At 38.1% G+C, this 27,227-nt stretch overlaps 1 pseudogene; it reads left to right on the plus strand.

Annotated features, from left to right (window-relative positions):
- The first annotated feature begins 24,332 nt into the window (after positions 1-24,332).
- On the plus strand, positions 24,333-27,038 carry LOC119522511 (annotated as a pseudogene).
- The last annotated feature ends 189 nt before the right edge of the window (positions 27,039-27,227 follow it).

Here is a 27,227-nt window from a genome sequence, read left to right on the forward strand (position 1 = left end):
AAAAAAAAATACACATAAATTAATACGCAAGTAAAAAGACACATCTGGAAGTATAAATAATAGCAACATTAACACAATATGAAGTTCTAAACAACAAACTTTCAGAAACATCAATCAGAGCACCAATACCAAAATAGAGGTAAAAATATTCAAAAACATAAAACCACAAGGAAACAAAACTGAAACAAACACTCCAAAGAAACCAAATTTCAAACCAAATTGTTTCCAGGTCTTCTGTGATCCCCAGGGTCTGGTGCTCATCATCTTCCTTTGCCTTTTCCCCATCACCACACGTTGTATATATTGTACATTACCTCACTCCAAGAGATGCCATCACATTTCAGTGTACATGGATGGCAACTTATGGAGTGGAGCACTGTCCAAAGGATGTCTTCATGCCTTTTCTTAAAACATACCAACGCTTTTAGCCCATGAGCCACCACAGGGATTTATTCAAATGACCTTCGCAACAAACTTGCTCTCTTTCATCCCTCCCTGTGTAAGCATCTCCTCACTGGCTGTGTGTGGAATGGGCCTTTAGACCTGAGAAAAAATGTTTTCTTTCTTTTTCCCTTCCTCTGGGAATTAGAATTCGTATCTGAGTTATCCTGTTGATTTTAAAATTATTATGTTTGTTGTATTAAAATTGGTTTGCATCCCCCAATATTCAGTCCGTAAGTAGAAAAAGAAAATCCAGAAAACATACCACACAATTCAATACCCACATGTCTCAGTCGCTCTCTCAGCATTACCTACTTCAACTCCAATATCACAGAATATACCAGGACAACACATTTGAAATTTGTTGAGACTTACATGGTTAATTTTGGTGAATGTTCCCTGTGCCCTGAAAAAGAATGAACATTGTGAAGTTGTTTTTAGAAATGTTTTACATATGCCTATTAGGTTAAGTTTATTAATTGTGATGTTTAGATCTCGTGTTTCTTTACTGATTTTGTTTTCTTGTTCTATTGGTTTCTGAGAGACATGAGTTAAATTCTCCTATTATGGCTGTGTATTTCTCTATTTCACCTTATAATTCTGTAATTTTTGCTTTATATACATTTGTGGCTATGATATTAGGTACAGAAAAATTTAGAATTGTTATGCCTTCTTGGTGGTTTAAACTCTATAATTATGAAATGTTCTATTTTACTTCTAGAGGTGTTTCTTTTTTACTTTCTTTTTGCCTCAACAAATTTATTAAGTTTAAAATCATTGTTCAGGATACACTAAGTCTTTAAGTCCCAGGAAGAAGCAGAGTGATAGAGTATCCAGAGCCAAGAGGATTAATTCCTAAGCCCACACTTCTTGTTCACTTTCTCACTATTTCATCTCCTTCCAAAAAATGTCCTTCAAGACCCAGACCCAGTAGTTATTCCTCTGGGCAGTCTAGAGATGTTTCTTGACTTAAAGTCTACCTTCTCTGACACGAGCATATGTAAACCAGATTTCTTTTTCCTATAATTTGCACAGCATTTCTTTTATTGAACTTTTTATTTTCAAAATCTGTGTGTCCTTGTTTTAAAATGTGCTTCTCATGAACAGGTTTCCCCAACCCCCAGAATGACATTCCTTTTGTTTCAATTGAAATATTTATTCTCTTTACATTAAAAGAAATTGCTGATCTGTTTGGATTTAAATATTCTACATTAGTATTCATTTTTTGACTCACCTGTTCTAATTCCTTTTATTCTCCTTTCCTGCCCTATTTTAGCTTGTTCCTTTTTCTTTCTTTTAGTAATCAAAGAATAGCACACATACAGAAAATATCACATACCACAAGAGTACAGTTCAATAAATTATCCCATACTCATGCCAATCATGTAGGTGAAAAGAAAATTGCCAGTATACCATAAGTTGGTCTCATGATCCCTGCTAATCACTATCAATATCACCACAGTCTGAAACCCATTTTGCACTATTTTGCTATATGGTGAGATGTGGGGTACCAAATTCATTCTTTTGCATGTGAATATCTAGTTATTACAGCACAGTTTGTTGAAAAGATTTATTCTTTCCTTGCTGAATTGTCTTGGAACCCTTATTGGAAATCAATGAACTATAAATGTAAGCATTTGTTTCTGGACACTTAAGTCTATTCCATTGATCTATATGTCTACCTTATGACAGTACCACATAGTCTTGACTACACTATTTTTTAGTAAGTTGGTGAAATTGGGAAGAATTTTTCCTCCTAATGTATTATTCTTCAAGATAATATTGGTTATTCTTGGTCACTTGCACGTCCATATGAATTTTAGGGTCAGCTTATCTATTTATGCAAAAGTGGCACCTGCAAATTTGATAAGGATTTAGTTGTGCCTACAGATCAATCTGGTAAATATTGTCATCTTAACAATATTAAGTCTTCTAATCCATGAACACAGGATATCTTTCCATCTATTTAATTTCATTAAGTGATACTCTATAGTTTTCAATGCACAAGTACTGCACTTCTTTGATAAATTTATTCCTAAGTATCTTGTTCATTTTATGTTTTTGGAAAAGTGTTTTTTCATTTCATATTAATTTTCAAATTGTTCATTTTGAAAACATACAAATGCTAGTGAATTTTGTGTATTGATCTTGTATCTGATTCAATACAATCCCTACCAAACTCCCAACAGTCATTTTGGAAAAATGGAAAAGCAGACCCTAAAATTCATATGCCTTTACAAGGGAGCCCAAAAAGTCAAAATGATCCTGAAGAAGAAGAACAAAGTTGGAGGACTCATACTTCCCAATTTTAAAACTTAATATAAAGCTACAGTAATCAAAGGAATGTGGCACTGGCATAAGGGTGCACATATAGATAAATGGAATAGAATTAAAAATCCAAAAATAAATACATACTTTTATGGTCCATTGATTTTCCACAAGGGTACCAAGATCATTCAATCAGGAAATAACAGTCTCTTCAGTAAATTTTGCTGGGACAATTAACTCAAAACATATCAAATACCTAAATATAAGAGCTAAAAATATAAAACTAGAAGAAAACATAGGGGCAAATTTTCATGACCTTGGAATTAGCTATGGTTTCTTAGATATGAAATCAAAAGCTCAAGCAACAAAAGGAAAAATAGATAAATTGAAATTCACCAAAAATTTAAAACTTTTGTTCATCAAAGGATACTATGAGAGGGTGAAAAGACAACCCACAGAATGTCAAAAATTATTTGCAAATCATATATCTGATAAGGGCCTATCATCCAGAATATATAAAGAAGTATCACCACTCAACAACAGAAAACAACCCAATTAAAATTGGACAAAAGTCTTGAATAGACATTTCTCCAGAGAATATAAACTAATGGCCTACAGGAATGTGAAAATATGATAAATGCCCATAGTCATTAGGGAAATGGAAATCAAAACCACAATGAGATGCCACTTTACACCCACCAAGATGACTTTAAATAAAAAAAAAAAAGGAAAATGATAAGCATTCTTGAGGATGTGAGGAAATTGGAATCCTCCTATATCGCTGGTGGGAATGTACAATGGTGCAGCTGCTGTGGACAATATTTTGGCCATCCCTCAATACATTAAACATATAATTACCATATGACCCAGCAATATCACTCAAAGATATACATACAAAATAATTGAAAACAGGTGTTCAAACAAAACTTGTAAACAAATGTTCATAGTACCACTACTCACAATAGCCAAAAGGTAGCAACAACCCAAATGTCTATCAATTGAATGAATGAATAAACAAAATGTGATATATACCTACAATGGAATACTAAAGAGGAAAATAAAATGATGCTACAAGAATGAACCTTGAAAACACTATGTTAAATAAAAGAAACAAGATGCAAAAATACTACATAGTGTATGATTCCATTTGTAAGAAATACCCAGAATAGACAAATCCATAAAGACAGAAATTAGATTATTGTTTTCCAGCAGTTGGAGTGCCAGAGAAATTGGGAGTGACTTCTGTTGGATATGGTGCCTCTTCTGGGGTGCCAAAATGTTCTAAAATTAATGTCGATGGTAGCACAAATCTCAATATATGAAAACGATCAAATTGTGCACATTAAAATGGTGAATATTATGGTATGTGATTACATCTCAATAAAATTATTATAAAAATACAGTAACCAATGCATAAGATCTACAAATATAAAACCAATTTTAAATATACAATAATATAAGAAAATGTAAAGAACAATAAAACCCATAAACCAAATATCAAAACCAACACAAAGAAAATGTGCTTGCAACATAAGCACACTCCCACAAAATTATAACCCCAAACAAAATACACATATAAGTGACTACCAGTACTACAAATTGGAAAAAATCATAGTAGTCACTGTAGCAGATGGATGACATGGGAAATGCTGAGAGTGTAGGAAGGGATGGGTGAGATATTGGTACAGCAGACACACAATATTCAGTGACAAAGTACAGTCATTTCTGTACTTTATATTACAAACCAAATTATTCCTCATGGCTTGGGGTGAGGTAAGAGATATGGTTATTTAGATTTTGGCACAACAATTCACAAAAGCCAGTTGTCATATCAATCCTAAAATATTTTAAAGGAGCTAATGTCGAAGGTTATAGCTGTTTCTATACCACTTTCCATAGAAGATGGTAAAATTCACAATTTACTTCCCAGATACTGCTCCAGGCCTGAGATCATATCCAGAAGAGTGGCTCATGTCATCTTTTCCCTCTCTTCTCTTCCTCTGCCTGTCTATCTCTCCTGTTAAGAAAGGACAACCCACAAAATATTAGAAATAAAAGCCAATTCAATATTTATTCATACTCAGGAAGGCTGAAAGAGATGTCTTTAAACATAATGTAAAGAAAAAATAAGCTAACATTAAAACTGTATGGAGACCAACTGAATTGGAAGTTCTGGGCACCATGTTAACTTTCATTATATGATGACACCAGAGAGGATATTCTAAGGCCTGGCAAAGTTCTATGCCCTGAGGAGGAAGGTGGCATCACTAAGTGAGGGGGTAAAGGAATTTGGGATTCAGCGGAAGAGGTTTCTGAGTAAGAACAGAATTTGAACAATGTTAAAGAAAGAAACTTGGATACCATGAGAATTGATTTCTGAAAACCATGAAGATTCCTGCTTCTATGTCCTCAGGGCAGGTTAGAGCATCCTTGCTCCGATCTAACACCGGAAACTGTTGTCGGGAAATTGCCCCATTAATAGTGGCAATTGCAGTCAAAATTGATTGGGATCAGAGTAAAACACGTCAAACAGAACCCAATGCCAAGAGTTCCTTGATACAGTTTCTCTTTCACATGCTGGCTGCTTCTGATCCAGCCAGCTGATATTCTGTTTTCCATCAGAGGAAACAGCCTTCACTTACTTTACATGGTGTCATTATTTGTCCACTGAAAATAGATATTATTTGTGAACTCTATGCAGCTTTCAGAAGCACAAACATAATTTGAGTTAGGAGAGCACTGACTGTTTCCTGTGCTCCACCATTGACTAAACTGCCTTCTGGGGATAACAGCTAGTGGGAGACCATGGACAATTAGAACCTAAGAAATAGGGTATAAGTGCCCCAGTGCAGAATTTATTTTAGCTTTTCAGCATTGAGCACTAGTCCTTTACCCAGATATACCAGAGAGCAAAATACCACCCACTAATTCTATATGAGAGGCTAAATGCTAGTGAACTGTTCTGGTGAGTTCTACATCAGATGAGGAACCAGTGGTTCTCAAGTCCTAGAATCTCTTTAACATCAACATTATTTGTGTACTTACCTCCTTTTCTATCAAGGGAAAGCAACTGTCCTCTGTTCATTTCATTTTCATTTAAATGCCTCTTCCTCTCTTACACGGCCAAGAACCTGCAAGTTACATTATAGACATTCCACAAATGCTTTTGAGTGAATGAAGGGAAAAATAAAAAAAAAAAAATGACACAGTTACTGCCCCTTCTTCCTAATAACAACTAGACACTTAACTATAAACCCATTTATGAAATAGAAAAAGCACCTGTCTTAGATATGTAAAATAAATAAGCATCTAATCCATAACTCTTCCTAAGTAAGTCCTATTATGCCCCTACTATAAATGTATGTGCCAGCCATAAATGAAAACAAAAACATTAGGATTTCTCCAGTGCCCCATGAAAAGAGTTTTAGATGATGACCTCTCCAAATGTTAAATATTGAAAGCTAAACCAATATTTACCAGCTTTTAGAGCCATTTTTGTGACATCTTTTCTTATGGTTTTTCAGATGTCATTTCCCAATTAAACCCTTTCCATCAGAAATAATAAAATCCATTTTCTAACACAGAAAGCCAGGAAAGAGAGATTTTATACAGTACTGCTTGAATGATCACAGGTAGATGACTGATAGTAAACTATTTTTCAGAACTTTTCCAGCTTACCAGCAGATATTTTCAAAAAAAAACTATTAGATCCTAAAGCCTTCAGAGTCCCTAAGGGGTATCCCTTCAGACTGCGCAACTACTCTACCTTTCCCCAGTCAATGGACCACCCCACCCATCTCATTTTACAAATTCAGATATATATATACACAGACACACACACACATATATCCCCCACTTGATTGGGGTTTCAAAAAAAGACTCTTCTGATACATTCTCCAAGGCTCCAGGCTGTGAATTTCCTATTCTAGTCCTAATTTTCTGAGTATCTTTATTAAGAAAGAGTTTTCCATTTAATTACATGACTTTTCAGCATCCGTTGAGATAATCAAGTGTGTTTTTCCCTTCAATCTATGTATGTGATTTATTACATTGATTGATTTTCTTATGTTGAACCACGCTTTCATTCCTGGGATGCCTTGATTTTTTTTTTTTTTTACAGAGAGTTTAACTCTATGTAGAATAGTGTTAAGAATAGTATATTAAATATGATTTCCTCTTCCCCTAATTAACAGACTCTTCAACATACCCAACACACCCCATAATTCCCAGTCCCTTACTCGGAATACCATTTCTTAACTCCAAAATTACAGAAGAGCCACTGATACAAGAAAGAACCTCAAGGGGAATCTGAGAAATTATGTACGGGACAGTATTCAGGAGTCAGAAATCCCACCTCTCCCACTGTCACTGAAATCAAGACAGCCCTTTTCTCTTTGTTTAAATAATCTCTAAGAAAAAAGATGGGCTTAGAACATAGAGGTTTTCTTTGTCTTCTCTCATCCCTGCAATTCTAAGCCTTTCATTAATCGTCCAGTTGTTGAGAGGATCCGTTTTCATCTTTCCATTTGAGACATAGGCAACAAGTTGCCTTCATTTCTCCTGAAAAACTAGACTCAATAGAACCTGAAAGAAAGCAGATGAAAGGCACTCCCAGATTTAAATCTATATTTGGTCTAGAGTACAGAGTTAGGTTGTGGAAAACGGTTGTGCTTAAAATCCTTAACCCCCTCATATCTGAAAAACCAAAGATACATAACTTTTTATAAAGTAACAAAACATATCAAAGAGTAAAATTTTCTGGGAGCTATGCAAAACACCAATAAGTTAGAGCCCTATAGAAGATTCAAAGGTATTTTCAAAAGAATGAGTATCTTATAGGCCATGAAGAAAGAAAGAGCTTCAATACCAGACAGTCAAAATAATTTGGGCCTCAGCAGGCTAACTTTTTGAGACGCAAGAGGGAATTTGGGAAGGCCTAAAGAGAAGCCTTGAAAATGTTGACGGGAGGTAAGAGGTGAAGGGATTTGGAGTTGGGGTTGAGAATAGGTTCTAGAAAAAGAAAAAATACTCTGCAGACAGAGAGGAGCACCATGACCACACGGCAAATCTTATTCCCATTTCAGCCTGGCAACTTTGGAAAGAGGGATGTGAATATTTGAAGAAAATCAATGTGTGGCTTTTTCATGGGCCACTCATTTCCTAAGTCTTGCCTGTGAGAAGGCTCCTAAGATACTCCCTGAGGAAGCCCAGCACTGGGGCTGACAGGGGGTAGTTTCATGTGCTTTAGAGAACCAGCCCTCTGCAATCCCCTGAACATCCCAGTGTACCCCCAGTGTCAATGCATATGTTTTCCATGTCATGTGTTGCTTCACTCACAGCGGTGCCATTCATATTTAATTATATGTGATTGCCATGCTCTGTTAGTAGGGTACCACCCACAGCATGTCTGAAGATGGCAGCCCTGCCAAAACACCCAGTCATGCAGCCTATTCCAGGCTGTGAGTGGCACCAGCATTTGTCCAAAACACCTGTGCAGCACCCACCCTACTGCCTTTCCTTGTCCATCCTTCCCTGACTGTTGCCCCCTCCATACATGTTGAAAGTGTTACATGGCATTTTTCAGAACTGAGAAACATTAAGCCTTCCTCCTAGTTTGTATTGCTCAGGGAAAAAGTATTTGTGTATGCCTTGTCCTGTTTCTTTTCTGATTGTTATAAGTAAAGCATTAACAATTTGTATGCACTCTCCAGATACAATAGTTAAAGAGAAAATACACTCCAATTCACCAATTCCATCCTTAACATTTAAAAATCTGAGTCGTTCTATTAGAGTTACTTACCTCAACTCCAGAACCATAGATTTAGCAGTTAAAACACACAGGATACTGGAAGCAGAGCAGGAGAAATAAAAGCATTCTGGTAGGTAGGCAGAGAGAGCAGGAATCCCCTTTCATCCTAAGATGCTGTAGTGAAGAAAGCCCTTTTGATTTCATAGGAGTGATCTATAAGACAGAAAATATGCTTGAAACCTATGAATGCCCTTATATTCGAGTCAAATGCTTCTTGGTGCTGACATTTCTCTTGACAAACTGGGCCTGGGACAATACACACACACACACACACACACTCAAATATGGCAAGTGGATGCCATAGGATGGCAACTGAAGGATTATGATATCTTGCTGGGTGTAGTAAGCCCACCAGCATTTCTTATCCATCTCATCCCCACTCCAGCTTCTTGTTGCTTAGGCTAATTACCGGGGATGTGGCAAGAAGTTAGGGGCCCTCGTTCTAAACCCGTCCCTCTATCATAGGGAGTAGTCTCCATCCCAGTGTGGTTGTCTGAGACTGCTGGGACCCATTTTCCCCTTACCCAGCTTGATCATCAGGCAGAAAATCCACACTGGGAGAGGCAAGATGAGAAGATCTCCAGCCACCAAACAGCATACAATAAAGCAAGAGGGTCATCATGAGAGAAGTGGGTCATTCCCCACCCAAGCTAGGGAGCAGTGGTTCAGGGTTTTAGCCCAGAGGGAGAGGCAGGAAATAAAAACAAAGAGAGGCAGATCTCTCCCTAAAGAAACTTACTTTATCTGGAACAGAGTATGGGAAAGTTCAGGTTTAACGTCACTCTCAAACACATTGTAGAATTGTAGTTAAGCAATTAAGTGGAACAAGCTTAACATTAGGGCAGCTAGTTTACCAGAGAGAACCAGGAAGACAGACAGGCAATAAAAGCCCTACTGGTACCAGTACAAACTTGAAAGAGTTGCCTAAGAAACTACCTGAGCAAAGGGGCTCAAATAATTTGGAGACACTGGAGTTTAAAAGTATTGTAATTTAAATGAAAATTTCACTAGAGGTTCTCAACAGACTTGAATTAGCAGAAGAAAGAATCAATGAAACTGAAAAGAGATTGATAATGATTATTCTTTACAAAGAACAAAGAGTAAAATGAATTAAGAAAACTGAGAAGAAACTTAGAGAATGGTGCAATACCAAGAGGCACACCAAAATATGTGTATTGGGAGAAGGAGAGGAGAAAACTTCCTAAATTCGTTGAAAACCAATCTACATATCCATGACATACAATTAATTCCTAGTAGGAGAAATACAAAGAGACGCAGACTGAACACATCATATTCAAATTGCTGAAGCCATAGCAAAAGAGATACTCTTGAAAGCTGCAAGATAAAAGCTATTCATAGTGTACAAGGAATCTTCGTTAAGATCAAAAGCTGACTTTTCATCAGAAACCATGGAGGCCAGAGGCATTGGCATGACATATTCAAAGTAATGAAAGAATAAGACTGTCAACCTAGAATCATATATCTAAGACAAAAAGCTCTTGTAAGCCATTATAAGCACAACCCATAAAATAAAAATTAATAAATTGCACTTGATGAAAATTGAAAATTTTACTCTGCACATAATACTGTTAATAGAATGGAAACAACAGTCCACAGATTGATAGAAAATACCTGCCATTCACATTTGGTCAAAGGAGTTGTAATCAAAATACATTAAAAACTATGAAAACTCAGCAAAACAAATCAAACAACCCAATAATATGGAAAAAAGATCTCAAAAACACTTCACCTTGAAGATATACGGATGGCAAATAAGTACATGAAAAGATGCTCAACATCCATAAGGAAATTCCATAAGGAAATTCATGTTAAACCGTGAGATAAAACTATGTACGTAATAGAATGTCTACAAAAATAAAATTCAATACCAAGTGCTGTTGACCATTTGGGCAACTGGATCCTGGATAGAGTGTTAATGAAAATGCAAAATTGTAAAGCCATTCTGGATTCTGGGAATTTTTTCAGATTCTTTTGTATATGTAAACATTATATTACCATGTGACCAGCAATTTCACTGCCTAGCCGTTGCACTAATGAAATTAAACTTGTTTCTACACATATATCTGTATGCAAAGGTGTACAGCAGCTTTGTTCACAATCACCAGTGGGTAAGAACCCAGATATCTTTCCCTTGTGACAGAAATACGACTCAGCAAAACAAACAAACAAACAAACAAAAAACAGAGAGAGAGAGAAGGAGGGAAACAAAAACATGGATGAATCTCAAATGCATTTTTTAAGTGAAAGGAGTCAGATCCAATGGCTACATATCGTGTAATTGCATTTATATGGCATTCTGAAAAAGAAAAAGTATGAGAATGGAAAACAGATCAGTGGTTGCCGAGGGTAAGGTTGGGTGGGGTTTGACTATAAATGGCAGCATGAGGGAATTGGGGGGTAATGGCAGTCTTCTGTACAATGATCTTGGTGGTGGACACATGACTGCATGCTTTTTCAAAACACATAGAACTAGTTTTTTTAAATTAACTTTATCAAATAAAAAAATTTTCCAGATAAAACAAAGCAAAGCAAGTGGAAAAACAAATATCCTAAAATAACTTCATTCCTTCCAATATGTTCCTACCATACCAAAAGAAAATTAATTCTACAGCATAAGGGGAGAGTTTTATTCCATGTAAAATTTTTAAATTCTTATTTCTCAGGATCAGTTTCCTAAGAAGAAAAGTCTGTCTCTGATATTCTCTGGAAATTGAGGGCCATAGAGCTTCAGGCTGTTTTATATCCCAGTTTCTTTAAGGAACAAACAAAATGAAACCAAAACAGCCAATGTACCAAAAACTCACAATAAAAATAAGAAAGCTTGCCAAAAAATGATATTTGCACAAAAAGCCCCACATATACAATCTAAAGAAACACAACACAAGTGTTCCCAAAAACACACATCAAAAAACAAACCAACGAACATGAAATTAAAAAAGAATACCTTGAAATCAAACTACAATCAAAGCACAATGATCAACAGACAGAGGTAGTGGCCTGATGGTAAAAGAGAGAGCAATTCCCTCCTCTTCAGAACTCAAAGTTTCCAAAGGCTAGAAAAAGGCTAACATGTAAGTTTATTAAGGACAGACAATACACCAAAAAGAACGGTTTCCAATTCTACTCTCTGACCAGAATTAAAGGAGGGAAGCACCATAAAGCATTCCTTTTTCCAATACAAGGATTTAAAATGTGTCTTGTTCCCCTGACACCTCTCCACCGCACACCACTCCACTCCACAAAGACCTACGGTGCTTACATTCCACAGTACCGTAATCTCCACAAACGAAAGGCACATCAACTTTTAAAAAATTATCAAAAGAGAATCACATCAAAGAGTAGACTAATATCTGGGTACCATGTATAAACCAAATCAACTGGGGCCTACATAGGATTCAAAGGTATTTTCAAAAGAACAAGTATCTTACCAGCCGTGAAGAAAGAAGAGCTTCCATACCTGATAGTCAAAACACTTTGAATTTCAGCAGGGATAATTCCTGAAAAGCAGGAGGGAATTTAGGAAGGCCTAAAGAGAAGCCTTGAAAATGATGAGGGGAGCTGATAGGTCAGAACAAGTAAACAGATTTGGGGGTTGGAGTTGCAAAATGGAAAAAAATAACTCCACTTGTAGACAAAGAGGAACATCATGACCATCCTGAAAGTCTTGTTTCAGTCAGGAAACTTTGGAGAAAGGGAAACGAACTCCAGAAGAATTTCAAAGGGAGGCTTTTTCACAGGTTGCTCAGTTCCTAGGTCTTGCCTGTGAGCAGGTGTGTAACGGAGCCCCCTGAGGTAGCCCAACACTGGAGGGGGGATTCCATGGAGAATGTATCTGTGCTTTAGGGATCCAGCCCCCTGCAGGCACCTGATCACCTATAATGTACCTCCAGTGCCATTGCACATGTCGCCCATGTCCTGCGTTACTCCACTCAGAGAAGTGCCAATCATATTTAATTATACGTGGTTGTCACTCTCTGGAGTAGGGTACCACACACAGCATGCCTGAAGATGGCAGCCCTGCCAAGCACCCACTCATGCACCTTGCAAACACCCTCCAGAGTTTTCAGGCTGGGAGTGTCCAAAGGAACAGTGTAGCACCCACCTCACTGCCCTTCCTCATCCATCCCTCCCTGAGTGCTGTTCCACCCTCACAGGTTGCAGGTTTTACATGCAGGTTTACAGCTGAGAACCATTATGTCTTCCTGCTAGTTTGTTGCTCATGGAAGAAATATCCTTCCATGCCTTACCTTGTTTCTTTTCCATTATTATAAATAAAGCATTAACAAATCATTTGCATTCTTCAGATCCAAAAACAAAGCAACAAATATACTCCACTCCACAAGATTTCCCTTGTCACCTAAAGATCTGAGTGCCTCTGTCTGAGACACTTACCTCAACTACAAAAACACAGAAAAAGTAGTGAAAACACACAGGATCCTGGAAGTAAAGAAGGATAAAATAATCTTGGGTAGTGGAATGGAGAGAGCAAGAATCCCATTTATCCCTCAGATCTTTTTTTTTTTTTGTAGTTGAAAAAAGCCCATTTTACTTAACAAGAGTGGTGTACAATACAGAAATTGATGGTGCTTAGGGATGCCTTTACACTTCTCTCAGCTCCTGGGTTTTCTGAGCCTTTCTGCATGTTACATGTCACCAACACTTCTTATCTGCCCTCTACTCCAGCTTCACCTTGCATAGGCTTAATGCCAGGGGTGTATGACAAGAGTTCTGTGGCCTTCTTCCTAGACCTATCCCCAGTGTAGTTGTCTGAGAATAGTGAGGCCCTTTTCACCCTGGAGGAGGTGAGGTGGTGGTGAGAGAATCCCATCTAATTGGCCACCCTTGCCTCAGTCCCTCATTTGTCAGACCATTGGGATCCACTAATAACATCACTTTCCCTATATTTTTTCGTAGACTGAGTTTATGAAGGGGAATGCCAGTAGGATGTGTAGCATGTGTCTCAGAAGACAGTGGGATGAACTATTCAAAGTGTGGAAAGACAACGACTGCTAATCAAGAATCATATATCTAAGGCCAAACAGCTCATAGATAAGGCATTATACTCACAACCCATAAAGTAAAAGATACCTTGCACTTTATGAAAACTGAAAATTTTTTCTATATGTAACACTGTTATGAGAATGAAAACAATAATCCACGGATGGAGAGAAAATATTTGCCATTCACATTTGTGTCAGAAAAAGATTTCAACAGCACTTCACCCTAGGAGATACATGGAGGGCAAATAAGTACATGAAAAATATGCTCAATATCATCAGACCATAAGAAAATTCATGCTTAAACCACAATGAAATAAATCTATACAAATTAAGGTTTGGCTAAAAAAAATTAAAACTAAGTGCTGGTGAGAATTTGGGAACTGGATGGCTATAGATTATTAATGTAAGTTCAAAATTATAAATCTATTCTAGAAAACATTTTTTTCCCATTTGCTATGAATTTAAACATGATCTTACTATGTGATACTCAGCAATTCCACTCCAGGCTATTTACACAAATGAAATGAAACTTGTGTTCACACATGTATCAGTAGGCAAAGGTTTACAACAAGTTTATTCAGTCACCAACAATGGGAAACAACCCAGGAGGCCTTAATCCGTGACTAGAATACTACTCGGCAATAAAAAGAAGGCTCCTAAGAGAGTTCCCTGAGGAAGCCCAGCACTGGGGCTGACAGGGGGTAGTTCCATGTGCTCTAGAGAACCAGCCCTCTGCACTCCCCTGAACATCCCAATGTACCCCCTGTGCCATCGTATATGTTGTCTTTGTCATGCATTACTCGACTCACAGAGGTGCCAATTATATTTAAATATAGGTGATTGCCACACTCTGGAGTAGGTACCACACACAGCATGTCTGAAGATGGCAGCCCTGCCAAAACACCTTGCACCTTTGAAACACTCCCCAATGCTTTCAAGCTGTGAGTGGCCATCAGAATTTGTCCAAATAACCATGCATCAGCCATCTCACTGCCTATCCTTGGTGGTGGTTAAACTTTATGCATTTTCAAAACCTGTAGAACTCTAAGACACAAATGATATATTTATACTATGTTATTTTCTTAAAGTATATTTCTCATAATAAGTATTCTAAAGAAAATTCTGTCTCCTTGACACTATCTGGAAGTCGAGGAGAGCCTTGGAGCATGGAACAGTTTTATATCTGAGCTGCATTAAACAATACACAAAACAACACAAACGAGCAGCCATTAACTCAAATGAAAGTAAGAAAACATGTAAAAGGCACATTTTGCACTCATACTCTATACAGAAAAATAAAAAAAAAAAAAACATGAGTGTTCCCTATCAAAAAAAAAAAACCCACCTCAAAAAGCAAACCCAAATCATAGCACAGTGACGAGTACACAGGTAAAGTCTCTCATGGTAAGGGACAAGAATGAGCAATGTCCCTCCTCTTCTGAACTACAATGTTCTAAAACTTGAAGTGGGATGATACATATAGTGTTTTAATACAGATGCTATATCACAAAATATGATTCCAACTTCAACTCTAGATCAGAATTAAAGGAGGGAGGCACTGGGTTATCGACCCTTTTCCAACACATGGATATGTGTTTTGCTCCCTAGATATATTTCAAGTCCTGATGATGGTAATCAGGCATATGGTGCTTACCATCCCTAATTCACTTCCCTCCTCAAAAACAAAAAAATGCATAAATTTAAAAAAAAGTAACGAAATTAAGTTATACCAAAGAGTAAAATTTTCTGCGTACTATGCATCCCACTAATGTATTGGTGAATGGGGAACATCTAGTCCCATAAAGAAAGTAGGGTCTTTAATATCTGAGACAGAAAAGATATTGGGCTTCAGCAGGGTAATTTTCTGGGTAGGAGGAGGGAATTTAGAAAATGGTGAGTGAGCTGACAGATTAATGCATTTTGGGGGTTGGTCTTGAGAATAGGTTCTAGTAAAAAGGAAAAGTTCTCTGCAGAAAGAGGGAACTCCATGATCACACTGAAAGGCTTGTTCCCATTTCTGTCCAGTTACTTTCGGGAAAGAGAAATAAGTCCCGGAATAAACTCAATGGCAGCTTCTTCATCCTGGGACATTCATTTCCTAGGTCTTGCCTGTGAGAAGGCTCCTAAGAGAGTCCCCTGAGGAAGCCCAGCACTGGAGCTGACAGGGGGTAGTTCCATGTGCTCTAGGGATCCAGCCCCCTGCAGGCCCCTGATCACCTATAATGTACCCCCAGTGCCACTGCATATGTTTTCCATGTCGTGTTATTTCACCCACAAAGGTGCCAATCATATTTAATTATACATGATTGCCACGCTCTGGGGTAGGGTACCACCCACGGCATGTCTGAAGACGGCAGCTCTGCCGAAGAACCCTGTCATGCACCTTTGAATCACCCCCACTGTTTTCAGGCTATGAGTGGCACCAACATTTTCCAAAGGACCTGCGCAGTACCCACCCCACTGCTTTTCCTCGTCCGTTCCTCTCCCTTAGTGCTGTCACCTCTGTACATGTTGAAGGCTTTACATGGCAGTTTTCAGGATCCTTAAGCCTTCTTCCTAGTTTCTCTTACTCATGTAAAAAATGTCCTTGTATTTCCTATCATGTTCCATTTCCCATTATTACAAATAACACATTATCAGTCAGCTTGCATCTCCATATCCAATGGGGAAGCAGAAGATAGATTTCATCTCACAAATGCCAACCTTGTCACCCAAAGATCTGAGTCCCTCTATTTGAGCTACTTACCTCAACCCCAGAACCACAGAGTAAGCAGAGAAAAAACACAGGATCCTAGAAATAAAAGAAAGAGGGAATCAGTAGGTGGTGGGATGAGAAAGCAAAATCTTATGTACTATTCAGATGCTGGATTGAAAAAAAAAAGCCCATTTTACTAACAAGTGTTATGTACACTATAGAAAATGAATGTGGTTCCTTTGGACACCCTTATACTCTTCTCAGGTCCTGGGTTTTGTGAGCCTTTCTCTGGAGGGAAATTTCTTGGGAGCAAGTTTTTTGCATTTTTCCATTCTGAATCACATGTTATGTAGTACCTGCATTTCCCTTGAGAATCTGATGCTGGACACAAAAATATAGGGACACAAGATGAGTAGATGCCAGAGGGTGAACAATGAGGAAGGGTGTTTTTCCAAAGTTAAAAGTAGGATTATTTGAGTGATGGTATTATTCCACATCTATATGCTTTCACTGTTATACTAATTTTCATTTCACTAAACTCACAGAATTCTTTACTAAAACAAATTTGCATTATCGTATATGAATTATATCTTAACCTATATATCAAAAAAGGGTCTAGGAGAAGTGGGAAGGAAGTTCAGGTGATAAGATTGCAAGTCTTAGGCTTTAATTTAGAACTTAAAACTAGGAACAAGCAGGTAGGAAAATTTGGGAAACATTATGCCTAGTTTTACACATTTCCATTGTGACAACAGAGAAGTAAGATAAAGGAAATCACCTGTATTTCTTTAAGTCATGAAATTATTTCTTTAGTAGGAAAAAAAATGTGTCTGATATTCAGATAACTGCGGGAAGCCCCACACTTTCCCAAAGATTTCCAGCACTTCCAAGACTTTGATTCTTCTCATCATTATTGGAGCCCAGACTCCTCTGCCCAATTGAGTTCCTTAGAGACCACTAGCCACTTCACAGCTCTATTCTCTCTGTGTAGATCACCACAAATGAGGCAGCACTAATTTCCCCAGTATTTTCCATGGGAGATATATCATAGTGGAGAGTGGCCAAATCTTGTGTAGACACTGAAGATCTGATGAAGCTCTGTTATTAGAGAGCTTGACTTCAATCTATCCATACAATTCAATCTATACTCTTACCAACCTGTGTTTTTGAGCTGAGCCACTGTCTATTCATTCTCATATGAAGACAGAAGCATAAGCATAATCCATCAGAGAAGTGTATTGGTTTTACGTTGGTAGAGGATAGCAAGTTAGATTTATTCTCCCAGACATACCTGTGCATAAACACTTTCAATTTAACAGGCAACTGCAGCTCCGGTAAGGCAATAAACCATATGAGACAGTCTCTGAACTGGATTCATCACGGTTAAGGATAATCATTACTGAAATTGAACTTTTCACTGCTGAATTGCAAAAGAGAGATGGGCTTAGATTTTATAGTTGACCTTTGCTTGCTCTCAGATCTATGTTTTCTCAGCCTTTCATCAGAGGTCTGGTTGTTGACAATATATTTTCTCACCTTTCCATTCTGAGACTCAGGCTTCTGCCACTCTGACCTTTTCTTGATCAACTGAACATGAAAAAAAAATGCGTAAGAGGGTATGAGATTAGCAGGCTCCTAGCCATCCATGGTCTAAGAGAATGCGATTTTAGTTATGTGCTTGAGGAGAGGAAGGAAAGGGGTTTTAGGAAGACATTCTTGGCTAAGTTACTTACCATGGAGAGAGAAAGTAGGACTCAGAGGAAGTACATTTAAACTGGACCTCACCAAGCCCTCCAGTCTCCAGAGTCCTCCTTTCTTTCAATAGACTCAAAAAATGCATCAAGTTCTGATCTCACAAACTGTTGGAATGTTCACATTTTCCATAAATACACCTAAGCTATTTGTACTCAGTATCTGATTTGTGATCAGAAGTTTGTCATGGACAAATCTCCATGACCTCTTCCAGCTCTGATGCTCTTTACACTGGTGTTCTAGTTTGCTAATGCTGCCAAAATGCAAAACACCAGAGACAGATTGGCTTTTATAAAAGGGGGTTTATTTGGTTTATTTGGTTATAACTTTTATTTGGTTATAAAACTCTTAAGGCTATAAAGTGTCCAAGGTAACACATCAGCAATCCGGTACCTTCACTGGAGGATGGCCAATGGTGTCCAGAAAACCTCTGTCAGCTGGAAAGGCATGTGGCTGGCATCTGCTCCAGAGTTCTGGTTTCAAAAGGGCACTCTCCCAGGACATTCCTCTCTAGGCTGCAGTTCCTCAAAAATGTCACTCTTAGTTGCTCTTGGGTTGTTTGTCCTCTCTTAGCTTCTCTGGAGCAAGTCTGCTTTCAATGGCCGTCTTCAAACAGTCTCTCATCTGCAGCTCCTGTGCTTTCTTCAAAGTGTCCCTCTTGGCTGTAGCAAGCTCTCTCCTTCTGTCTGATCTTATATAGTGCTCCAGTAATTTAATTCAGACCCACCCAATGGGCAGGCCAACACCTCCATGGAAATTATCCAATCAGAGTCATCACCCACAGTTGGGTGGGGCACATCTCCATGGAAACACTCAAAGAATTACAATCTAATCAACATGATAGGTCTGCCCACACAAGATTACATCAAAGATAATGGTGTTTGGGGACATAATACATTCAAACCAGCACAACTGGTAATTATTTATGCCTTAGCTATGTCTTACAACTGATTATTTCCTTATAAGAAAGGTTAGTGGGTGAGAGGGGGAACATGCACATGGACAACAAAAGACATTTGTCTTTAGTCAGGAGAGTGTTAATTCAGAGAGTTGTTTGAAGTGGATAGTTCAGGACTTAACCTGATGGTATGTTGAATGTGGGTGTTTCAAGCATGCTGTAAAACTGAGAAGAAAGACTAAAATGATATAACTCTGGTTGCTTTGCTCTTGTACTGACTGTTCCCCTTGTTTGGTGAGTAGACAGGCATCAATCTTGAAACCCCAGTCTTCATTTTAATTGAGCTAAAAGATAATTGACTCAAAAACAAAATAGTGAGTATTCTGGTTTTATCCATATCTACAAGTAAATATATAAAATACTAATAAAATAATATGATGGAAGAATATGGAATAATAAAAGAGTAAAATACATGAGATATACTTTAGTTATGAATGTATACGTATACAAACACACATATAAAGCAGTATGTGAGTATTTGAAGATAGACTCTTGAGCTAAAAAAATGATGAATAACAAGTCAAAATTGGGAAATAAGATGGAATCATAAAAAACACTCAACTAACTGTAAAAATTCAGGAAACAATGGGAAATTAAAAAAACAGAGACATGAACTAGGAATGTAGCAATACGGTTCATTTTAGTTGAACTGTTATATAATCCCATCAAGTATTATTGATCAAACAGCCAATTAAAATAATGATATTTCCAGATATGATACAAATCAAGACCCATCCTTATGCTGTCTGTAAGAAATCTACTCAAAACATAAATACACAGGTTAAAAGGAAAATGATGGAAAAAGATACCATGCAAACACAAGCCAAAAGAAAGCTGGAGTATCTTTATTAATATCAGGCAAAGTTGACTTCAGAACAAAGAATATTATCAGAGATAAAGAGAGACATTACATAATGATACAGTTGCCATTTCACAAAGAAGATGTAACAACCACAAATAGTTATGCATAAAACACGAGCTTCAAAACACATGAAGCAAAAACAATGATATAAATTAAAGGACAAGCAATAATTTCCCAATTATAATGGAAAACTTCAAGACTCTGTTTTCAGTAATTAACCTAACAAGTATACAGAACATCATTAAGGGTGCAGAGGTCCTGAACAACACTATCATCCAATTTGAACTAATTGATATTGATTGAAAATCAACCCAACAACAGAAGCCATGTTCTTCTCAAAAGCATATGGGGCATTCATCAAAATAGACCATATTTTAGCCTATTGAACCAAATTTAAGAATTTAGTAGGATTGAAGTCATACCACACTCAGATTAAATTAACTAGAAGTCACCATCAGAAATGTATCTCAAAATACCAAAATATAGAGGTAAAAACACATGCTTCAAAAGAAATCATAGGTCAATGAAAAAGTATAAAGAGAAAATATTATTTTGAATTGAATATTTTAAAAACACAACTTGTCAAAATCAATGGGATGCAGCTAAAGCAGTGGTGAGAGGGAAATTTATGCCATTAAGTGATTGTAGGAGAAAAGAAAATCTAAAAACATAATCTCAGCTTCTGCCTTAAGATTAGGTAAAGTGGAGAAAATTGAATCTGAAAGAATCAGAAAAAAAGAAACAATAGACATAAGTGCAGATATCAATGGGATTGAAAATGGGAAAACAATAGATGGTATTAATGAAAACCAAAAGCAAGTTCTTTGATAAGATCCATACAATTGATAAAATCCTAGCCAGACTGACCAAGAAATAAAGAGAGGTCACAATTATCAGAATCATGAATGAAAAAGTGATCTTTATTACAAGCCACATGGACATTAAAAAGTTTACAAAAGAATACTATGACCAGCACTGTACCCCTAAATTTAATAACTTAGAGGAATTAAGTCAATTTCTTAAAGGATTAAAACTACCTCTTCAACAATAACATAGTCCCTAAGCAGCATTGTGTCTGCAGCTGATAATTTGGCTTGTCACACTGTCACAGATTCAGATGGTAAAGAGACAATGAGCCCAAATTGATATAAACAGTTTATTAATTAGAAACACAGCATAAGCAAGATTTGGTATGATGTCATCTTCTCATATCCTTAGTCCCACAGAGTAACATCGAAACATAGGGGAAAGATAACAGTGAACAGGTTGGTGGGTCACTCAGTGGTTAAGGAACCAAACCTAGACTTCAGTTAAGCAGTTTTATAGTTTGAAACTGTACCATTATAGGGCATGGGAAAGGGATGGAAAATCCCATTACTAACGGGAACCAGAAGTGGATGAGAAATTGCCTAGTGGCAAACTTGCTAAAGATAGAGAGCCTCCTTCAAGATAGGGAGGCAGATGAGAAATAACCTTGAGGAGCATCTAATGAGACTGCCTATATTGCTATGTTCCAGGGATCAAGGGTGTTGCACCATAATTTGGGTCAGACTGTAGTTGAGCCTATGTTGAGACATGCAAGTTCATCAGGAAGCCATGACAGAACTGTTCCTACACATTGGCAAAACTCACCCAAGGAGAAAAGATATCCTGAATAGTCCTACATGTATTAATGAAAGAAAAAAAAATCCATGCCCAAAGGATTTACTGGTGAATATAACCAAACATTTATGAAAGAAATACTACCTTTTAACAATATCTTCAAGGAAATAGAAAAAGAAAGAACACCCCTAACTTATTTTTATGCCAGCATTATCCTAATGCTTTAACTAGATAAAAACATATAATAAGAAGGGAAATCAACAAGACAATATCCACAATTATTAACAAAAATCTTAGCAAATTAAATTTAGAAATATATAAAAGAATAATATATCATGATAAAGTGTCAGTTAGCCCAGGGCTGACAGGCTATTAAAGTATTCAAAAACCAGTCAAAATTATTAACCATTTTAAAACACTAAAGAGAATTCAATTTTACAGTGTGACTATGTAAGGAGCTCTGCAGACCAACTTACCAGTGAAAAAAATCATTATTATGAAAATTACTTTTAAAATACACTTAAAATCTCCAGAAATTATCCTAAGGGCATACAGAAAGTGAGAAAACATTTATTTTAAAAATCAATTAAAACATAGTAAGATCACCCCGAATCTGTGGCATTAAGCTACAACCAGCTCCCTCCTTCACTCTCACCCTAGCTTCGGGTGATGGTAACTCCTCCTTGGCAAGTGTGGTAAGGAGATGGGGTTCTCTCTCCCCCAATAAACCAAACAAAGATAACAGAATCTCCCTGGTTTAAGCAAGCCACTAGCATATCTCATGTCTTTTCTCCAAGCTTCATGTTGCAGAGGCTAAATAACATGGGGGCATGGTAAGAGCTCAGGGTCTTCATTCCTCTACCCAGCCCCTTAACTTAGGGTAGGGGATCTACTCCAGGTTCAGCAGGATGAGAATACTGAGTCCTGGTGGCCCTCTCCCCAGCTCAATCATCAAGAAGACCCACAGAGAGCAGCAAGCTGAGAAAACCAGAAACTACTGCCACCACTCAGCACCGTGCTTATAAAACAGGAGTTCCACTATGAGAGAATTGGGACACGGCCCCTATCCCCAGCTCCACTGGAGTTTTTTACCCTGTGGGTAAGGATAGCCATAAGAACTGTGGCTCTGTTTGGAAAAGAGTGTGTGGAAGTTCAAGCCTGATGGCACTCTCAAAAACAATGTAGATTTTTGTGGTAAGCAATTAAGAGGAGATTGGTAGCTCCATGAGAGCAGCAAGCTATACATAGGCCAGCTTGTTTACCATAGAGAAACAGGGAAGCACACCACTGATAAAAATCCTCCTGGTATCAAAATAAATCTCAAGGATTCTCCTCAGAACCTACATATGCAAAGAGACCTGCATTTATATGGAAACAACTCTGGAGTTATTTTATCTCCAGGGCATTGCCATATATCATAAAGTGATCAGACTGCAATTAGTGCAGCCTAACTACTTGGTGTGATACCAACAGAGGCACACAGATTAACAGAGAAATCAGAAAAAGAAACAGTTAAAGAGACCCATACTAAAATCACTGTCATCTCATGATGACTGTGTTCATGTCCAAGACTGTGTTCTGAATAGCAACGTAAGAGACTAAACACTACAGGAGAAGTAGATTTCACCAAAATAGCATAGCCAAGTCAATAAACAAATAAATAAGCAAATAACAACCATCCTCAGGAAGAGGGATCAGTATCCAGAGTTGTTACAATATATTATCTAAAACATCAAGTTTTCAACAAATAATTATTACACATGAAAAGGAAAGGAAAGAAAAGCAGACAACTGAAACTGCCTATGAAAGAGCTCAAATTTCCTACTTGACAGATAAAGATTTTAAAACAACCATTATAGATATTTTCAAAGACCTAAACAAACCATGCTTTGAGAAGTAAAGGGAGGTAGGATGACAATGTCTCATTCAAAAGTATATGTCAATCAAGAGATAAAAATTATTTAAAAATGGAAATTCTGAAGTTTAAAAGTATGATAACTGAAAAGAAAAATTCATTAGAGAGGGATGATAATAGATTTGGACTAGCAGAAGAAATAATCAGCAAAGTTCAATTGTTATTAATTATGCTTTACAAAGATCTGCTATCAAAACAGATTGAGTAAAATGAATAAAAATGACTAGGTGTCAGAGAAAGGTGAAATATCAGAAAGTGCACCAAAATATTCATAATGAGTGTACCAGAAAGAAAGGAGAGACAGCAAGAAGAAAAAAGTTGAAAGAATAAATAGCTTAAAATTTCCCAAATTGGATGAGAAAACATTAATCCACACATTTAAGAGGAGTGATGAATTCCAAGTAGGATAAATGAAAAAAAGATCTAGACAAAGAAATACCATATTCAAACAGTTGAAACCCAATTTAAAAATGAATCTGGATATCTGCAAGTTACAAGTGACTCACTGCATACAAGGGAAATTCAATTAAATCAACAGCAGACTTTTCATCAGAAATAGTGGAAGTCAGAAGGCAGTGGGAAGATATATTAAAGTGCTAGAATATAAAGACAATAAAAATCATATATCTAATGAAAACAACTCTTAAATATGACATTAAAGTACAGCCCATAAATTTTTTAAAATGTTAAATTGCACTTTATTGAAATTGAAAAATTTTCCTTGTATATTACACTGCTGAGAAAATGAAAACAACAAAGCACAGACAGAAAATATTTGCAAATCACATTTTGTCAAAGAACTTGTAATCAAAATACATAAATCTCTTTAACAACTGAATAATAAGAAATTTAAAAACCAAATAAAATGGGGAAAAGATCTCAAAAGACATGTCAACAAAATTATTTGGAAGTCAAATAAGTGCACAGAGATTTTCAGCATTATTTTTCAATAAGGAGATGCAAATTAAAACCATAATGATAGGGAGCGATCTCTGAGGGAGGCAGCAAGATGGACGTGGGATTCTTCCGCAGAACTAGTGCAGAACAGGATAATTGGTTCAGCAACAAACAGAAGAAGCTACTGAAGCCAACTGAAATTTGCAGAATGCCTAGAAAAAAAGGTGGACATGAGCAAAGTAAATTTGGAGGTTATAAAGCCTTGGATAACAAAACGAGTAACGGAAATCCTTGGATTTGAAGATGATGTTGTGATTGAGTTTATGTTCAGCCAGCTGGAAGTGAATAATCCGGACTCCAAAATGATGCAAATCAACCTGACTGGGTTTTTGAATGGAAAAAAATGCTAGAGAATTTATGGGAGAACTGTGGCCCCTGCTGTTAAGTACACAAGAAAACATTGCTGGAATTCCTTCTGCTTTCCTAGAACTGAAGAAAGAAGAAATAAAACAGAGACAGATTGAACAAGAAAAATTGGCATCTATGAAAAAGCAAGATGAAGACAAAGATAAGAGGGATAAGGAAGAAAAAGACAGCAGCAGAGAAAAACGGGAAAAGTCTTGAAGCACCAAGAAGACGCAAATCCAGATCCCCTTCCCCTAGAAGACGATCTTCCCCTGTCAGGAGAGAGAGAAAGTGCAGTCATTCTCGATATCCCTGTCACAAAACCAAGAGCTGGAGTCCTTCCCCTGCTCCAGAAAAGAAGGAGAAAACTCCAGAGCTCCCAGAACCTTCAGTAAAAGTAAAAGAACCTTCAGTACAAGAAGCTACTTCTACTAGTGACATCCTGCAAGTTCCCAAGCCTGAACCTGTACCAGAGCCTAAAGAACCTTCTCCAGAAAAAAATTCCAAAAAAGAAAAGGAAATGGAAAAGACTCGACCAAGATCTCGGTCATGTTCCAAATCAAGGTCCCGGACTCGTTCCCGCTCTCCATCTCATACTCGACCTAGACGGTGCCATAGATCCCGATCAAGATCATATTCACCTAGAAGGCAGCCAAGCCCAAGAAGGCGGCCTTCTCCTCGGAGAAGAACTCCACCAAGACGAATGCCTCCTCCACCAAGGCATAGAAGGAGTAGATCTCCAGTGAGATGAAGAAGGCGCTCATCAGCATCCTTGTCTGGGAGTAGCTCATCATCATCTTCATCTCATTCCCAGTCACCACCAAAGAAGCCTCCCAAGAGGACATCCAGTCTCCCTCGAAAACCTCGTAGGTTATCTCCTTCAGCGAGTCCTCCAAGGCCAAGGCACCGACCTTCGCCTCCAGCAACTCCACCACCAAAACCTCGTCATTCCCCAACACCCCAGCAGTCAAACCGTACCAGAAAAAGTCGTGTTTCTGTCTCTCCAGGGAGAACTTCAGGTAAAGTGACAAAACATAACGGTACTGAGAAAAGAGAGTCTCCTTCACCAGCACCCAAGCCTAGAAAAGTAGAGTTATCTGAATCTGAAGAAGATAAACGTGGCAAAATGGCAGCAGCAGACTCTGTACAGCAGAGACGCCAGTACAGATGACAAAATCAGCAGTCTTCATCTGACTCCAGCTCCTCCTTCTCCTCAGATGAGCGACCCAAGAGGTCCCATGTGAAGAAAGGCGAGATGGGCAGGCGGCGGAGACATTCCCCTTCCCGGAGTGCCTCTCCATCACCACGAAAGTGCCGGAAAGAGACCTCCCCTTATGGTAGACGGAGGAGAAGTCCCTCCCCACCACACACCAGAAGGCGATGTTCTTCTTCTCCAGCTCCTCCTCGGCAGTGCAGATCTCCACATCACCACCACAGCGAAGGACTCCTTCTCCTCCACCACGCTGGCGCTCACCTTCCCCAAGAAGATACTCTCCTCCAATACAGAGGAGATACTCTCCTTCTCTCCCTCCAAAGAGAAAAACAGCTTCTCCCCCTCCCCCTCCTAAAAGAAGGGCATTGCCATCTCCACCGCCAAAGTGTAGGGTCTTCCATTCTCCACCTCCAAACAAAGAAGCTCCCCAGTCACCAAGAGACGTTTACCATTGTTATCATCAAAGCATAGGAAAGGGTCTTCCCCAAGTCGATCTACCCGGGAGGCCAGATCTCCACAACCAAACAAACGGCATTTGCCCTCACCACGGCCTCGAGCTCCTCAGACCACCTCAAGCCCTCCCCCCATTCAAAGAGGAGCATCATCATCACCCCAAAGAAGGCAGTCCCCATCTCCAAGTACTAGGCCCATTAGGAGAGTCTCCAGAACTCCGGAACCCAAAAAGACAAAAAAGGCTGCCTCACCAAGCCCTCAATCTGTAAGGAGGGTCTCATCTTCTTGATCTGTCTCCGGATCTCCTGAGCCAGCAGCTAAAAAACCCCAAGCACCTCCGTCCCCTGTCCAGTCTCAGTCACCCTCTACAAACTGGTCACCAGTGGTACCAGTCAAAAAGGCTAAAAGCCCAACATCAAGCCCATCTCCAGCACGGAATTTGGACCAAGAAGGAAGCGGGAAAAAAAAGAAGGACAAGAAGGACAAGAAACACAAAAAGGAGAAGGAGCAGAAGCACAAAAAACACAAGAAGGAAAAGGCTGTGGCTGCACTGCTGCAGCTACTGTAATCCCTGCAGTCATTGCAGCTCCCACAAATACATCAGCACAGGAAGAACCAGAGGCAGAGCCAGAGCCTAAAAAGGAGACTGAAAGTGAAGCTGAAGATAACCTTGATGACTTAGAAAAGCATCTGCGTGAAAAGGCCCTGAGATCAATGCGGAAGTCTCAAGTGTCCCCACAGCCTTAGATGGAAATGTTTGTTATGATGTAAATTTTATTTGGCTTGTACGCAATTCAATTTCAAAATTGCTAACATGTTTGAGCTTTAGACTATAACATTTGTTGTAATAATTGCTAGGTTGAAGTTCACCATGTAAAAAAGGGGGCATGAATTTACATTGCAAAAGGTGTCCACAGTGTATTAGTGACATTCTTT

The sequence above is a fragment of the Choloepus didactylus genome, chromosome X, assembly GCF_015220235.1.
Source record: "Choloepus didactylus isolate mChoDid1 chromosome X, mChoDid1.pri, whole genome shotgun sequence".
Taxonomy (NCBI): domain Eukaryota; kingdom Metazoa; phylum Chordata; class Mammalia; order Pilosa; family Megalonychidae; genus Choloepus; species Choloepus didactylus.